Source organism: Lissotriton helveticus, chromosome 11 (genome assembly GCF_964261635.1).
Source record: "Lissotriton helveticus chromosome 11, aLisHel1.1, whole genome shotgun sequence".
NCBI lineage: Eukaryota > Metazoa > Chordata > Amphibia > Caudata > Salamandridae > Lissotriton > Lissotriton helveticus.
Window position 1 is genome coordinate 783,578,721 of NC_136072.1, and position 16,401 is coordinate 783,595,121.

General features: G+C 44.5%; 1 protein-coding gene across 1 annotated transcript in view; it reads left to right on the forward strand.

The window, feature by feature from the left end:
• The first annotated feature begins 1,048 nt into the window (after window positions 1-1,048).
• Window positions 1,049-16,401, forward strand: part of C11H2orf42 (chromosome 11 C2orf42 homolog) — a 140,669-nt gene continuing 125,316 nt past the window's right edge. Inside the window, exon 1 of the mRNA XM_078666721.1 lies at window positions 1,049-1,343. The gene's annotated coding sequence lies outside the window, so the exon portion shown is untranslated. The remainder of the gene's footprint in view (window positions 1,344-16,401) is intronic.

Consider the following 16,401-nt stretch of genomic DNA (forward strand, 5'->3'; position numbering starts at 1 on the left):
TATACTTTATTGCTTATATTTTCACTTGTATGCTGTGAAGCGCTCTGATACCCCCGGGTCTTGCAAGTGCTATATAAAACTCCAAAAATAAAAAATAAATAAATAAGCATGACTCAAGCATATTAACCATGTCTGCTACTATTAACCATATTAAACATGTATGCTACTTTATGAGTCAAAACTGTGACTGGACAAAACACTGAACTCTCCATGAATTTCCTTAACCACTAGAGATCTCTTCTTGCTATTATAACTTCCTCATAATTGCTGGCCACATAAAGGTCTCTGCAATAAGTGTCTTTTTTTATGTATTTATTTAAAGCGATTTTCTATAGCGCGAATATTACCCGAAGGTGTCAGATCGTTTTACAAAAGAACCAATTCTACTTAAGGATTTAGGATTACATGAGTTACATAAAAGATACAAACAGGGAAAAAATTGCAAATGTACAAGTTGTAAAGTCACACAGGGAAGAGATACAAATAGAAATGGATATTGTAAAATGCAGCCTCTTTGTGACCAATTAAGTAAACTAGAATAGATTTACTGCCATGTCTTGTCAATTTATTTGCAGCCGATTTCTTTTGCAGATTATTATTTTTTTAAATGTAGGAGTTGACAGTCTGATTCTACTTTTCAAGCTCCGCCCTTTGTGACTCCACCTTCTTTTCTCTGCCACTCCTTGACCCCCGATGTATGGATTCCCATAGTGAATTGTTTTTAATTCCAGCACTTGGGCCCTACTATGTAGCTGACAGATTACATGCTATAGGCTGAAAACAGCTTCAATGCCTCGTCCATGGTCTTAGGCGCTCTATAAATACATTTACATTATTACTAATACGTAACTTTTCAGAAAACTCCTCAGTAGATTAGCGCTGCAAAGCGTTGAAATGGAATACATTATACACAAATCCCGTAAAAGGATAAGCGGTACAGTAGTTCTACAACCTCAGTAATACGAACGAAAATGAACACGAATTTTAGGTTAGGGGCGGGAAGTTGTGCTAGAACTACAACTTCCGGTAGCCTTACCTTCTCTAACGTGCTACGTGACTACGTTGAATGAGGCACCGCCCAATCCCTACTTTCGTTACAGGAAGCAGTCATCCATGTTTAGTAAGGAGCTGGAGCTGTGGTAATAGACCCAGGAAAGGGACGGGGCTAAATTCGCCGGCTCGGGCAGCTGTTAACACAGGCTGCAGGTCCAACCGGACCGTCCGACCTCACTGCTTCTGGCTGCTTCGACAAGCACCCGAAGGCGGGGCCGCACCGGCCTAAGGAAGATCGGGGGCGGATGCGAGCCTGGACTGAGACTGACCGGAAGTGGTATCCGAGAGACGTAAGTGGATGTTCTTGTTAGATTTCTTTCTTGATGCCCATCAATACACATTTCAGGCTGCCAGCAGTGAAGGGAAACCTGCACTGTGGTCGGCGTTGGGCCACTTTTCCTTTTAGAGATTCACCACTGGATCTTGCGTTGCTCGTTAGTATTTAACTCAGAAATATAAAATTATGAAGTGGCGAATGAGAGAGGCCTGCAGGGTTCATTATGACGATGGGGCAAAGAACAGATCGTGTAGTATCTTCCCGTGCTTTATAAATTACTTTGTTTCACCACTTGTGGATCTTTCTTGATGAACGGACGATTTAGCCTTATTTTGTGGACGATATACGGTGGTGAGTGCACCCATTTGTTGGGCGGCCAACCGTTTCACCCCGTCTGCTTAGCCATCAACGTGACGAGACCGTTTGACATCTGAAACTGCCCGTGTGAGGGTAGATGACTCGGAATTAGTATCCACAAGGACCGAAAACGCCCCGTGCGCTGAAACCTCTATTAAGTTATATGACCATAGGAAGCCTACCTAACTGTCAGTGATGCTAGCTGTAGTACATTGTAGTGTTTTTTATCGCTCTAGTCTTTCTAGAATATTACTACACTAGCCTCTTCGTGTTGGGAGTAGTCCTGCTCCAACCGCAGGATAACAACAAAGGGACCCCTGTATGTACCAGTTTGGCATCGGCCATTACAACGCAGAGATATTAACTTGAAGAAAACGCGCAATCACAGTTTTGTGTGGTGCAGATATTTTCTCGTTGAAGTCACTGGACCGCCAGAATTGTCCGCTTCAATTATACCTGCAGACGTGTGAAGTGTTTGTTTCCCTCGTATGCACACACAAGCTCGAAGCAGGTTTTAGGAACACATAGATTGCTCTATACTAGATACGCCCTGGACATACAGGAAACATGTCTGATAAGCTCCTCTGCCACAGCAACTGTCTTTTACAGAATGCTCAACCATGGGACCTATCCTTGTCACAACATGTCCTACATTCTCCCACTTTATAAGTATACAACCATAAACCCCTACCCTTTTCGCTTAAATAAAACCTAATTACAATAGATCAAGGAATATAACACATTGGAGAAGCAGATGAAAATACACAAAAAGTCAGAAATACAATACTCCATTATCACTAGAACAATATAACAATGGCAATAAGCCATATGAGAGTAAGTAAACTTAACCCACAACATAATCCTACAACCACCCAGGTAATTCCCGCTTCCTTCTTTCGCAGTTTGACACAGTCACTGTAGGTTTCAGTGCATCCTCACATTCTACATTACCACCCATAGTACGCTCCACTGAAACTGCACTGGACGTTCCTGCTCCCCCAACCCCACCTGTCCCATAGACTGTTACTCTGCATGTCTTTCAACCAAAGGGAATTCCTACTTCCGCTTCTAGGATTACCATCAGTACTTCCACTGATCCATTTAACCTAAAGCCACATGCTTAAGGTTCCACACTTTTCCACTCTTAAGTCTGACTGCATTTTGCAAATTTTCCCCTGCCTGTTCTGGTGCAAAATATTGGCTTTCATCCTTAGGAACCTAATTAGGTTTCTTCACACGTACCCAGTCACCACTTGTACGTGAACTATTTTGACTGCATGGACACTGTTGTAGTAAGACTTACTCTTCGTGTGTGCCTCTTCCAGTCTTTTTATTTTTTAAACTCTGTTCGGTGACGGTTGTTCCACCACACTGTCACACAACCAGGCTGTAGTGAACTTTCACTTGGTCTTCTTCCTCTCATAATCACAAATGGGGACAACCCTGTAGAATCATTCACAGTCACCCTATTTGCCCACACCACTTTTTGCACAGCAATCCACCAATCACACTGCTTCCCCACTGCACTCTGACTAACCCCTTGATCTTCCAGTTAATTTTTTGTATGTTGGCATTTCTACTGTGATTATAAAGAGACGTGGTCTTGTGATTCACACACACTTTCTTGAAATATGTCTTTGCAGCATTATAAACAAATTGCACACCATTAGCACTTATCAATATAGCAGGAACACCTTCCGACTCAAAGGTTCTGTCCAAAAACGTTAAAACTGTGGCTGTATCAGCTTTCTCCACTATGTCCACCACAAGCCATTTTAATAAAAGATCCATTAATACAAAAACATACTCCTGCAAATCCCCAACCAGACTTAACAAATCCACAGCCACACACTTCCAATGTTGCCTTTGGAATAAGGCACTCACTCATTGGTGGTCTCAAAGTCCCCAAAGATTTGTGAGCAGAGCAGCACATTTCATAGGTTCTGACAAACCTCTCCACTGCCTTGTCCACTCCCGGCCATCAAAATAAATCTTTGACAGCGGATTTAGTCCTTACTATACCAAAATGTCCCTCATGGTAGAGACTTAAAATCCTTTCATGGAAATCACCCGAAGGAATAATCTTACTACTTCTAAGAATCTACGGAAAGCTCCGATCTAACTTTCCAAAAAGGCATCAGCCAATTGTTCCTTCTTGGGCTAGCCTTCCAACATATACTGAAAAATAATCTGAAACCCATTATCCTCCCTCTGTTCATTTTCCAAATCTTTCTTTTTAATTGCTGGTGAGCCAGTCATGTACCAATGCAATCTTAGTGATTCCATTGATCGTCCTCCCTGTTCTCTAACGGGAAAGGCATTCTAGATAGGCAATTGGCCACCCTATTATCTTTACCGGGAACATACACTATGCAATAGATGTAATCCATCATCATCATTGACAACCTCACAATCCTGGCTGAAGAAGTAACACTCTTCTCTGTGGTCAGTAACTTAATGAGAGGTTTGTGGTCGCACTGGATAGTAACTGGTCTACCGCACACAAAAGTAAAAAATTGTTCCAGGGCCATGCACATGCAAGCGCCTCCTTCTCAATTATAGGATATTTCTCTTCAGCTGGAGATAACGACCTGGACACAAACGGGATAATATTCTTATTACCCCTAGCATCTTTCTGTGTTAATACTTCCTCAAACCCTTGGTTATTTGCATCCCTTGTGATACAAACAATCCAAGGCTGGTTCAAAACTGCCCGAAGCAGGTACTCTTTCCATGTCACACTTAATTTAGCAAAACTCCTCTTCACATTACGAGTCCCACACAAACTTCACAAGTTTTTTTGAGCAATTGCCTAATGTTATACACTGTCAGCAAAATTTGGGATGAATTTCGTCCAATACTCTGCGATTTCCAAAAACGAGCTCACTTCATCCGTACTTGCAGGCGCTGAGGCCCCAGTAATACCACTGATCAATGAAGGCTTATGTTTGACCCCCTACTCACTAATCACATGCCCCAAGTAAGTCACACTCCTCTCTGCAAACTTGTACTTGTTAAACTCTGTAGACAGTCCTTTACTTTCCAGTGTACTCAAAAGTTCAGCAACCTCTCGTTATGCTTTGTTCTGTTCTCCACAAATACTAAAATATCATCCTGGAAGAACATCACCCCCCTCTCTTTTCCCAACAGCTCATACATTAGACGCTGGGAAACAGCCACAAAAACACCTAAAGGGTGTGATCAATGACGGGACCTTCTTGGACATAGGCATGAGAACAATCTGATGATACGCAGCAGAGAGGTCTATAGTTGATAACCCCTTCGCCCCTTTCAAAAACAAGACTATCTTCATGATCTTTGGTATGGGAAAGCGATCAATGATATTATTGTTCAAGTATCTCAAATCCACACAGAGACGGATTTTGCCATTACTAAAGCATGCAACACAAATGGCGAAATCCAATCGGAACTCTCAATTGGTTCGATCTCATCCAGCTCCACTAGCTTGTCCAGCTCTTTAGAGACCTCCTCCCGTTCCATCATTGGTACCATCCCTAATTTATTTTCCATTAGTAGCGGTATCACCCGTGAGCACAATGTTGTGTTCAAACCCATGTAGCATTTCTAAACCTTTGCTGAGAACTTTTGGGAGCTTTTTTGCCTTGTCCTTTCACACAGAATTACTTTCATCCAACAGCTTTTCTGTGCTGTTGGGGTCCAGAACTATATGTAGGTGACCTTGATCCTGCCATCCCAGGAAAGTTGGTCCTCTGTTTGCTACATACTGTTTACCTCTTGTGTGTTGACCCTTAAAACAAGGGTCAACCACCGGAAGTCCAAAATATAAATTCTTTCCCCAGTGTAACTTTCAGGAATAATGTCGGATGGAGATGTGTGTGCAAATTTTTCTGCACAAACTTGTTCTTCCATATATCCTCAGTGAAAATAATAAGGGAGATCCAGAATTCGCATACATCCTGATAGGACATCGCCTATCGTGACGGCTTACCTTTTGACACTTCTCTTACTAATGTAAAGGACAAATTTCTCTAGTAAACTCATGACACTGTCCAATTTTGTAGTTTCTTTCTCCGTATCGCTCTCACTTGGACCTTCGTGGATGCGTTTTACATTACTCTTTATTTTATTATTTTTTTGCACTCTTTTGCAAAGTGACCCATAATGCCACAACTGCTGAATTTCTGCTTAAGCGCAGGACATGTCTTACAATCCGCCAGATGTTCCTTGCTGTAGCAGTGATAACATCTTCTATATTTACTCACGTTTTTCTTTGATACTACTTTTTTGATTTTGATGTTTCCCTATTTTACAAGCCATCACTTTGCAAATACAGTCTAGCCCTAATATTAAAGGCTTTCAATTATTAAACCATAAATACAAGTTTGAACAGCATTAACATATAAGCAAAAATGTTACTTTAGCTGCAGACCGTGTCCTTCCCTGATCCATAATGTGGTACTGCAAACTGGCAGCCAAAGGGTTTGTGCTGCAGGGGGTTGGGCCTACTTGTCCCAAGGACAAAATACACATAATACTTGTTGCCCTTGACCCCAAACAATATGTCCTGGGCGTCTGGCTATAGAAATTCCACATCCCTGCCTCTACCTGAAATCTATGACTTGCTGGCTCTTGCGGGTGTCTCCTCAAGTGGTGAATCACCATAATCGCTTCTGAATGATTGGGCTGTTGGCGTGCGTGACTAACTGATCCCTTGTCATCATGAAGGACTCCAAACTTACAATCCATTGCCAGTTTCTTCAAGCCTGCCACAGTCATTCAGACTCCCCACCTCCTTACTGTGCTTGCCCTGGAAAATCTAAATCTAGTAATGGCAATACATACTTTCAGCACAAAGTATTTATCTGAATCCTGTAATGCCACCACAAAAACATTAACATCCCTACTCGCAGTGCCCTTTGGTATATGAATGGAAAGTCTTCAACCCCACAGGACCCAAAGAGTGCAGCTGAATTATTTTGTTATGCTCACCACCACCATCAATTATTGAGAAGCAATTATAATCCTTCCACTCCACCCACTTGATAGAGGGCTCTATTTCGGATACCAAAAATGCATGTAGAGGACTGATTGTGAAATTTTGCTGCACCGTATTGATAATGTAACTGGTTAAAAAAAACAACGTTTCACAGCCCACACAATACCATGTAAGATGACCAGGGATCAATACCCTCACCTGTTTCCTTTAGTACTTCTGCCCCAACAGCCATCGGTAATTGCAACCGAAGAGGCCGAGATGCTCTCCCAGCTGTGCTCCAGGAGCCAAACCCGACCAAGATGGTCCCCCAGAAAGGTTACACGGCGTCCCCTGCTGCACAATACACTTAGAGACTTCCAGTCAATCAAGCACACTCTGTAGACGTTGCTTGAACGCAGGCACTCACCAATGCGGCACACATGCGTCAGACACTCAACAATGCGGCTACGTATCCAGAATCAGACATGTAGTTCATGGCCCTACCTCTGAGTTGCTGGCACCACACACTGGCAGAGACATTTGCTGACACCCGCATGCCGCAGCACGGCCTATACTTCGAATCACCAACCCTCTCGGGTTTGAAAGTAACAATGTAACGTACCATACTGCAGGGTAAAAGCCAATCCTTACTTCGGGCACCGGTGTGATGTATATTGTAGTGCTGTAAAGCGCCAAATTCTTCATAACTCTTGTTCAAGCGAGGCCGTTTCAGCAGGCACTTGTAGGTGTGCAGTAATAATAGACAACAATTCATCCAAATCAGCTCGTCGCCAAATTGTAGTGTGTGTGTGTGTGTGTGTGTGTGTCGCAGCCATGTATTAATAGATCTGGGCGGGTGACAACGGTGGGACAATGTCGTCACTGGTATGTACTGCCGTGTTGGTTGTTGCATCCTGATCTAGCTCTGCCGATTAAAAATCTAACAATATTGCATCCCATTCTGGGGCCAATGGTTGCCTACGTATCCCTATCGCTTCTTCGCGGCAAAGTGCAACACTCCGCCTGTGCCCAGCATAAGAGGGAGTGGTACCAGGCATGGGCAACTGGGGTTTCAGGAGATTTCCAACGGCGTGTGAGTAACCGTTTAGCCACTATGAGGCCTAAGTCTATGTATCTGGATGGCACTTTTTGTGTCTTAGACATGTGATAAAGACCCAGGATACACACCTCCCAGTTCCAATCCAGTGCCCGCTCTGTGCAAAATGCCAGTCCCGAGTAACTTCGGCCAAGTATGGCTGAATAATAGTGCAGGACTACAGCACATGTAAAAGATCTACCCCCAATTCGTTGCATCTGGCACACTTGGGCGTCTGCACAATTAAAAATTATATTAATTTTGGCAGGTGTAAGGTAAGCCCTGTGGGGGATATAGTACTGGATGAGCCTAAATTGTGTGTTACGAGGAATTTGCATAGGGCTCTCAAGTATGTGGCTCCATTCACGGTCTGTGAAGGTACACATCCCAATGGACTCGCAGAGACAGCGGCGGCGTTGTGTGGGCCCTTAGTGAGTCCGCGAACCATTTGGTGAGATGGCGACCAGCTCCAAGTTCGTGCAAATATTGTATGGTAAGATGTGTGTCTGGCTCCTGTAGCATGGTTCCCCACTGTTTGGTGAGCGTGCGAGTCACTGCTGCATGCTGTAGGAAATGCCCGCATGGCAGGCCAGTATTTTCTGCTAGGTCTTCAAAAGGGATAAGTTGTCCATCATTAAATAACGCTCCCACAGTTAGTATGCCCACTTCCTCCCATTGTATGATTTCCGCATTAGATACCACTTGTTTCCTTCTGGGAGTACCCAGTATAGGCAGAGCGGGCGCCTAAGGTACCAAGTGGTGTGTCGGGCGAAGGCAGCGGCGATGGCATTGATAAGCTATCTTTCGCAATAATGGTATAGTCGGGCTCCCTTTCCTGTTAGGGTTAAAGAGCACCACTATTTGAGGCTGGGTGTATCTGAGTGCCTGTGTTGCCGTGTCTCCATGATTGCGGGCACTGAGCCAGCGTGCCACCCACTGAAGTAGTGCTACTAAGTAGTAGTGTTCCATATTTGGTAATGACAGGCCTCCTTGTGTGGTTGACGGGTACATTTTAACCATTGGCACCCTGCTGCGTGAATCATGCCAGATAAAGTGCCGTATATCAGACTCCAAATCCTTGAACATAGGAAGACGGAGATAAAGGGGCAAGTTAGTAAAATTATAGCGTAATCGTGGCAAGACCACCCTTTTTATTAGCGCGATTCGGCCCATAACTGCTAGCGGTAAGGTATTCCAGAAGGACATTTGTGCCCGTATTGCCGTGTTGGCATGCGTCAGATTGCCCTCAAAGAGATCCTGCTGCTGTATATATGAACTCTGAGATAACAGACCGCTGTCATTTGCCAATGCACTGGTTTACCATTAATAACTAAGTGCGGGTCTTGGACAGGCTACACGAAGGAATAGAGGCATGATTTGTCCCAATTCCCTTTTTAGTCCAGATACTAAGGCAAAATGTTCCAGCGTACGCTCGACTGACCGGCAAGGCCATCGAATGTCTCAAAGATAAATGAGGAGGTCATCTGCATACACCGATACTGAATGTATGCCATCGCCTAGTGGAATCCCCCATTCATCTTTTGTGTTGCGAAGTGCCTCCGCTAAAGGTTCTACCGCCAGTGCGAACAGTAAGGGAGAGAGTGGACAACCATGCCACGTGCCACACCTAATGGGCATTTGGGTCGACACATATTGTCCAGTCCTGACTTTGTCTGTGGGGTTCGTGTATAACAGTTTAGCGATACTTAGAAACACCTCACCTAGGTCATACCTTTGTAACGATTGAAACAGAAAAATACATTCAAGGGTGTCAAAAGCCTTTTCTAGGTCCAGGACCAAGCACCCAGCACGTTGTAAAACACACTTGTTAGTTGCTGTTGGTGACTGGAGCTCGTCTGATCAATAGAAGTGGACAAAGTCATTCTGAAAATAGATAAGATATATTTGCACTGCTTGGTATTCCCTTCAAGATCCACACAGACAGCGGTCCACTATTATAGGGCAGGGATTTTGCATCTTACCTCCATTTTCGTACATCGAAAGTTCATTCCATTGTGGATACAGGCAAATAGCCAGGCAGAGATTTATCTGAACTTTAAGGTTATCTGCGTCTCTGAGCTGGAAAAAGACAACATAGAGTGGACATTGTATAGTGTCCTCAGGAATACCACAGCACTCCCCATGCATCTGCTAGGAACTTGCCATAGTCAAGTTGCTTGAATGCTCATCTGTTCACTGACTTCCATACCACTTTTCATAGATATGACCGTGAATACCTGTTTGTCAATTCAAGAAAGCTGAAAGGTGAATGATAAAATAAGGAGGAGGGCAAAAGGCATTGCTTTGTTGCAGGACTGTCGTCTTTACAGCAAGTACTAGCCAGTGTTTGAACCTCCTCTATCTCCAGTAACTGACAAAAAAAAACACTGGTGTCTGCTCTATGGTGGGACAATATTGTCACTGGTAATATATCCCTGTTTAAAAAATTCAACATTTGTAACGCCAGAGTCGTTACTGATTTGTTGCAAGAATATAGCGCTACAGTGACACCAGAAGTCAACATCAATGTGATGCTGTGGCTTGAAACACTGCAAACCAACAGCAGAGATGTACTTCCTGCTCTGGTCCACTCTTTTATAAACAAAAGGGTACCTGGCCACCAATTCACAGGACTGCTTATTTATTTTAGCAGATTTAAGGTGCAACACATTCAGTTGCTGTACCTTACTTCATCACTTGTAATAATTTAGAATAACCTTAAAGCAACCTTTTGTTTTTCATTGATGCATTCAAAGGATACATTCTTCATTTTTCAGATAGAAAACTTGATCAACGTATGGAACAAACTTGTGCAAAATATAACAAAACATTAAAAAAATTTAAATACATAACATTACAACTCGTGCATTTACAAACAATTGCACCAGTCGTTACTACTAATACTCAGCCTGCGTATAACTAAGATTATTTATACTTTATTTCTTTAAGTACAGACTAACTATGGGGAAATGAAAGTTTGAGTTCTCTCTGTGTGTGCTTCTTGCTGGAAAACCCTCTTGAGAGTCCAAGTCAAATTTAGTTCCCTCATAAATTCAAAGGAAAAAGGCCTATGGTCCAATCTTGGGCATCAGTTTGTAAGGATGGGTCAGAGACATACCAGGTCATGAGGATTTTCTTAGGTCACAAGGTCTCTATGGCATTGATATTTCACAACCTGTACTGAAGTCACTAAATCAGGATTTATAAAGTACGGTTTATCACCCAATTGTGTATCCAGGAGCTTGCAGGTCCTAGGAGCGAGGCTTATTTGAACAGCCAGGTCGTGAAGGCCATTTGGAATTCCAGAAGTTAGGTGACAGTCTGGAGTTGCGTGGGAATGCTGTTCCAGGTCTTTGCTGCAAAATGGGGAAAAGAGCGTACTCTACTTCATCTTCGGTGGATGCTGCGATTATAGGCAAATGAGAGGGAGGCGGAGCATAGTCTTCTCGCTGGCTGGTGGAAGTTCAGGTGGTGGTTAATGTCAGCGGGTCCTTGGTTGTGGGGAGCCTTTTTTACATCTAATACCTGAATTGTTTTGGGTTAGTTTGGTGAATTTAGCATCCTGTGTTTCTGAAGCAATGTTTAGAGACCACTCTAGCGTAAGGCTGCTGATATTTAAAACTTGTGGTGTTCTCGGAGTTGGTTGCAGCCAATTGACGTTTAGCTCAGCATACAATAAACAAATGGAACGTGTGGGGAAAATTAATGGATGTGTGCGCAGAGACCCGTATGTTTTTATCGGTCTCATTTAACTGCATAACCACTACTGTCAGATGAAAGTGTCCTCCCAACTAACCGGTCCCCTGCTAGAGAATGTCTATGCAGGCGATGGGTGCAAATGATACTGAAAAAAATGGTTTGATGTCCCAACGTGCTGCACAGTATACCCCACAGTCTGAAGGTCTTCTCTTCTTTACTTGAAGCAGGTAACCTATCTAACCTCAAAAAGAGACAACCTTTAAAAATATTCCCTCCGATAACAGTGTGGACATGGCAACTTTTTGCCATAATACAAGTTCCACTTTTTATTTTATATAAATGTTTTCATTGAGTTTTACTATATGAAACAATTGACACCCCACATTAAACCAGCACATGACCCATTTATATCAAAAGGAACATTATGCCCAACCCCCTCAATATTATAGATCAGCAATTGGATAAAAATTTCGACTGCCAGTCCTGATCATTTCCCACCTCCTCAACACGGTGTACCCCACACACACCCTTGGAATCTGTCCGGGTCTAGGGACCAGGCCTCCCACAGTAACACAACAAACTAATACTTCCCAACTCTCCTGTCCAAGCCTGCGGTATTCTCTCCATCTGGTCACTACTCTATCAATCTTTTTTGGGCAGCCCCTACTAGTATATGTCACTTTTTCTGCTTCCATGCACATGAGCCATTGTTATGTTATAACTAGATTTGTAGCGCGCACTGTTAGTCAAGACTGTCCTGGCGCGTGGGAGAAACAATGGCAGATAGAGCTGAGGAGTTAAACTACTTGATGAAACAGATGTGTTTTTAAGAGTTTTTTAAAGATGGGCAACTCAGCAGTATGTCTTAATCGGTCTGGTAGGTCGTTCCACATGGTGGCAGCTCTAACAGCCAGAGACTGACCACCTAGACGTGATTTCCTAAATCTGGAGACCACCAGGCGTCTAAGGGTCGCCGAGCGGAGTTGGCGCGTCGGTTGGTAGAACGTAAATCTGGCCCTCAGATAAGATGGACACGGGCCGTGTAGGGCTTTGTGAGTCAGGACCAACGCCTTGAATCGCACTCTTTGAGCCACCGGGAGCCAATGAAGATCACGAAGCTGTTTGCAGATACTTCGTCTCCTGGGGATGTCAAAGAGGAGCCGAACCTCCGCATTTTGAACCACTTGGAGTTTGTCCAGGAGAAAGCCGATGTAAAGGGCATTGGCGTAGTCCAGGCGCGAGAGTATCAGCGCCGTGGCGACTGCCTCCTTGGCAGCTTGGGGCAGAAGAGGAAAAAACTTCCTTAGGGTTGTTAGGATGCCGAAACATGAACCCGCCAGAAGCACAAGTCAGCCCCAAACCAAATCCCAAGGTTCTTTGCTACCCCACAATTCCCTTGGGGCAGGGGAATCCTTTAGGCCATAGTGAATCATTAAAGGCCACTGGAAATTGGCCATAGAGGAGTATTTCCGATTTATCCTCCTTGCATTTGAGGCTGGCCTGGGCAAGCCAAGCAAATACTGAGGACAGACAATGTTGGGCTTCATCAGTGCGCAGGTCACTGCCTTTCCAGGTAAAGAGGAGTTCGGCGTCATCGGCGTAGGCCATAATTTTGGCACCCAACCTCTCTGCTAGGTAGATAAGGGGGGGTCAGATAAACATTTAAAAGCAAGGGGCTCAAAGTCAACCGCTGCGGGACCCCTGTTTCTACTTTATCTGAGGAGTGGAAGGGTGGCATCCATACTTGCTGGAAACGGTCATTAAGAAATGATTCGACCCAGCTTAGAGCAGCGCCCGTGATGCCTATATCCGACAGCCTGGAGAGCAGCTGAAGATGGGGTACCGTATCGAACGCGGCAGAGAGGTCCAATAAAATCGGTGCCGCTCTGCCGCCCCCATCCAGACATTCTCTAATGGCCTCGGTGACCTCCGTCTCAGTGCTAAAAGATGTTCGGAAGCCGGATTGTGCGGGATGCAAGGCACCCGAGGACGCCACACATTTTTCTAGCTGTCTAAAAGCTACCTTCTCACAGACCTTGGCTAGTGCTGGGAGAAGGGAAATGGGGCGGTAATTAGATGGAAGCAGAGGGTCTGCCATCGGTTTCTTGATCAAAGGGAGAAGTTTTGCTTGTTTCCATTAGAGGGGCATCACACCTGACGTCAGGGATTCATTGACCAAGGACCCCACAAAAGGTGCGATAATTTCCGCCACCCCACTTAAAACCCTCGCTGGGCAGGGATCCGTTGGTGACCCTGATTTTAGTGATTTTAAGATAGCCATCACGTCCTTCACCTCTACCCGTTCAAAGCATGGAAAGAACTGGGATGGTTAATTACTGGCCTGAGCCAGCATAGTGGGGGGAGGATAAGTCAGGGCCATTGGCGTGTAGTTGTTACTTGTGACCCACCCCACAGCTTGGCAATGTCCATCTTTTCTAACATGAATCCTTGATTACAGAACAAGAGTCAGGCTCTCTTAAATTCTACATCACAGTCTATTACCAATAGGATGAACTGTGACAATTTAGTAATTGTCTCCAGGATGGCCTTCATTTCTTTGATGGTGTTCCAGTACCTGGTGATAAGGGTGCAGGACCAGAGAGTGTGTAGAAATGTAACCTCTCCCACACCACATCACTGACAGTGGGTGTTTGGAGTTGTACCCATTTGATACAATTCTCCTCTATTATAATAGGTCCTGTGTTGGATTTTTACCTGTGTTAATCTCAGTATGGACTTAATGGCCACTACTCTAGGATGCATTAAGGCAGATTCCCATTCCACTTTCTCCATGGAGCCAAGGTCTTTCTCTCAGGTTGCCCTGAGTTTTAGATGTCTGTCTGGTTTATTGTTTATAATGGTGTGATATGTTTGGAATATTTGCAAAACAGAACATGGCAGGGGCACAGTGCCTTGACATCCCAGCAATCGGATGCATTCTGATAAATGCAGTGCATGATAAACTTCTATTAAACAATCTTTTGTTTTCAACATGGTTGATGTAGCCAGTGCTCAGTATCTGCAGTCATAAGCTCATGTTTCAGAATAGTTGTCCTTCATCAATAAAGAGTTACACATACAGTAAGAAGTGCTTGAAATACTGCTCAAGTCTTTTCAGATGCACCTGTGCTCAGTGAGTTGTACAGAGACCAGAAAAGACTAAGAAGCATGGCGAGCACGCTTGAAATAAAGTGTTACTCTCTGCTGAAGATGGACAAATATCCTCAAGCCTTGAAAAATCATATAAATGTTACTAGACCGGCAGGCCTTGTAACTTGAATAATCTACTTGAGCTAACTGTAATGTACTTGACCCATAAACTCGTCTCATTATGTCATCCTTGGCAAATGTTTTATTTTGCAGAGCCACCCTTTTCTTCAATATCACATAGGAGAGCACATTCCAGTATGTGAGTTCAACATTCCTGCTGTACCAAAAACCTATTTAGTTTGATTTAATAGACTAAACGTTTGCTCCATGCATAATAAGAATCTAGCTCACTTATATTGGTACACATGACCTTTGACTTGCCTCTTAGTTCACTAACAGCATTGCTTACAGGGAAGGGGCAGGAATGTTTCTCAGTTCATCTATAAAAACATTAAAAAAATTACTATCAATCAGTAGATTTGTTGAGTGCTAAGTGCTATTTGTCACCTGTGAGGGTATTCAGGTTAAAGCATGAGGTGGTAGCGCACTGCCATTTACAGACTTAAAGGTTCTGTGGGACTTTTTATTTTATTTGTATTTTTCCCCGCGATTAATGATTCTCTCTTTTATTTATGTTCCTATTCTCCTCCATTTATTCTCCAAAATGGGTACAGTTCAGCATATACGTGGAAAAAAAACTGCAGATGTCGTAGTGGTCAAAAGTGTGATAATGTGCTACTTTTACAGTGATGCAAATATACAAGTGGGTTGTCTGCAGAGTTTGAAAATACAAAAAACACAGCCTCCCCAGCAACTGCCCACTCGCTGTAGCAGAAGATGGATTTAAATACCTGGGAGTTTTTGTCTCCACAGGCAAGGCTGTCCTGTATGACAGGAATCTGCTGCCGCCCTTGAAACGGCTCCAACGTGACTCCAGCACTTGGCAGAGGCTTCCGCTCTCCCTACTGGGCCGGGCGGCCCTCTTCAAAATGATGGCCCTGCCCAGATTTCTCTACGCCCTACAGAACTACCCGGATCTTGTGCCAAACTCCTACTTCGTGGCAGTTGAGGCGGCACAGCGTGCTCTCCTCTGGTCGAGTGCGCCCAGAATAGCGCTCCGCAAACTCACGCTGGGCTGGTACGACGGGGGGATAGCCCTTCCAGATATCCGTAAGTACTACTGGGCCGCCCACCTGTCAGCTATCAACCAGGGGACATATAGCGACGGTAACGACCCAGGCTACGGAATGGACAAGTGGCTACTCCCTGGGGGAACTATGAAGCAGCACTCTATTCTAGACCCGGGAAATACCAGCTGACGGGGCCGACAAAACACTCGGTACAAGTCTGGCATGCGGCACAGAGAAAGCTTGGATGGGCCAATACCCTGACCATGGCTACTCCCCTGTGGGCATCCGAGAAGCTGGGCAATCTGGGACGCACGAAGGGGTTCCGAAGCTGGGACCTTATCGGCATCTCGCAAATAAAAGACTTGTGGGGCCCCAAGGGAATCGGGTCCTTCACCTACCTGCAAGAGACGTACGATTTGGCACACACTGAATTTTTCAGATACATGCAGATCAGGCACTCCCTCCAATCCAACATACCACCGGACACAAAACCCCCTCAGGCCTCCTCACTTGAGGATAGGCTGCTTGACGGCCACATACCGGAACACGCCATCTCCCTGACATACAAAAAGCTAATAAACAACCCCCCTGACCCACTCCAATCCCTTAAAGAGAAGTGGGTGGCCGATGGGCTTGAAATTGACGATGAAGAATGGTTGGCGGCGCTAGCGTCCCCATGGGA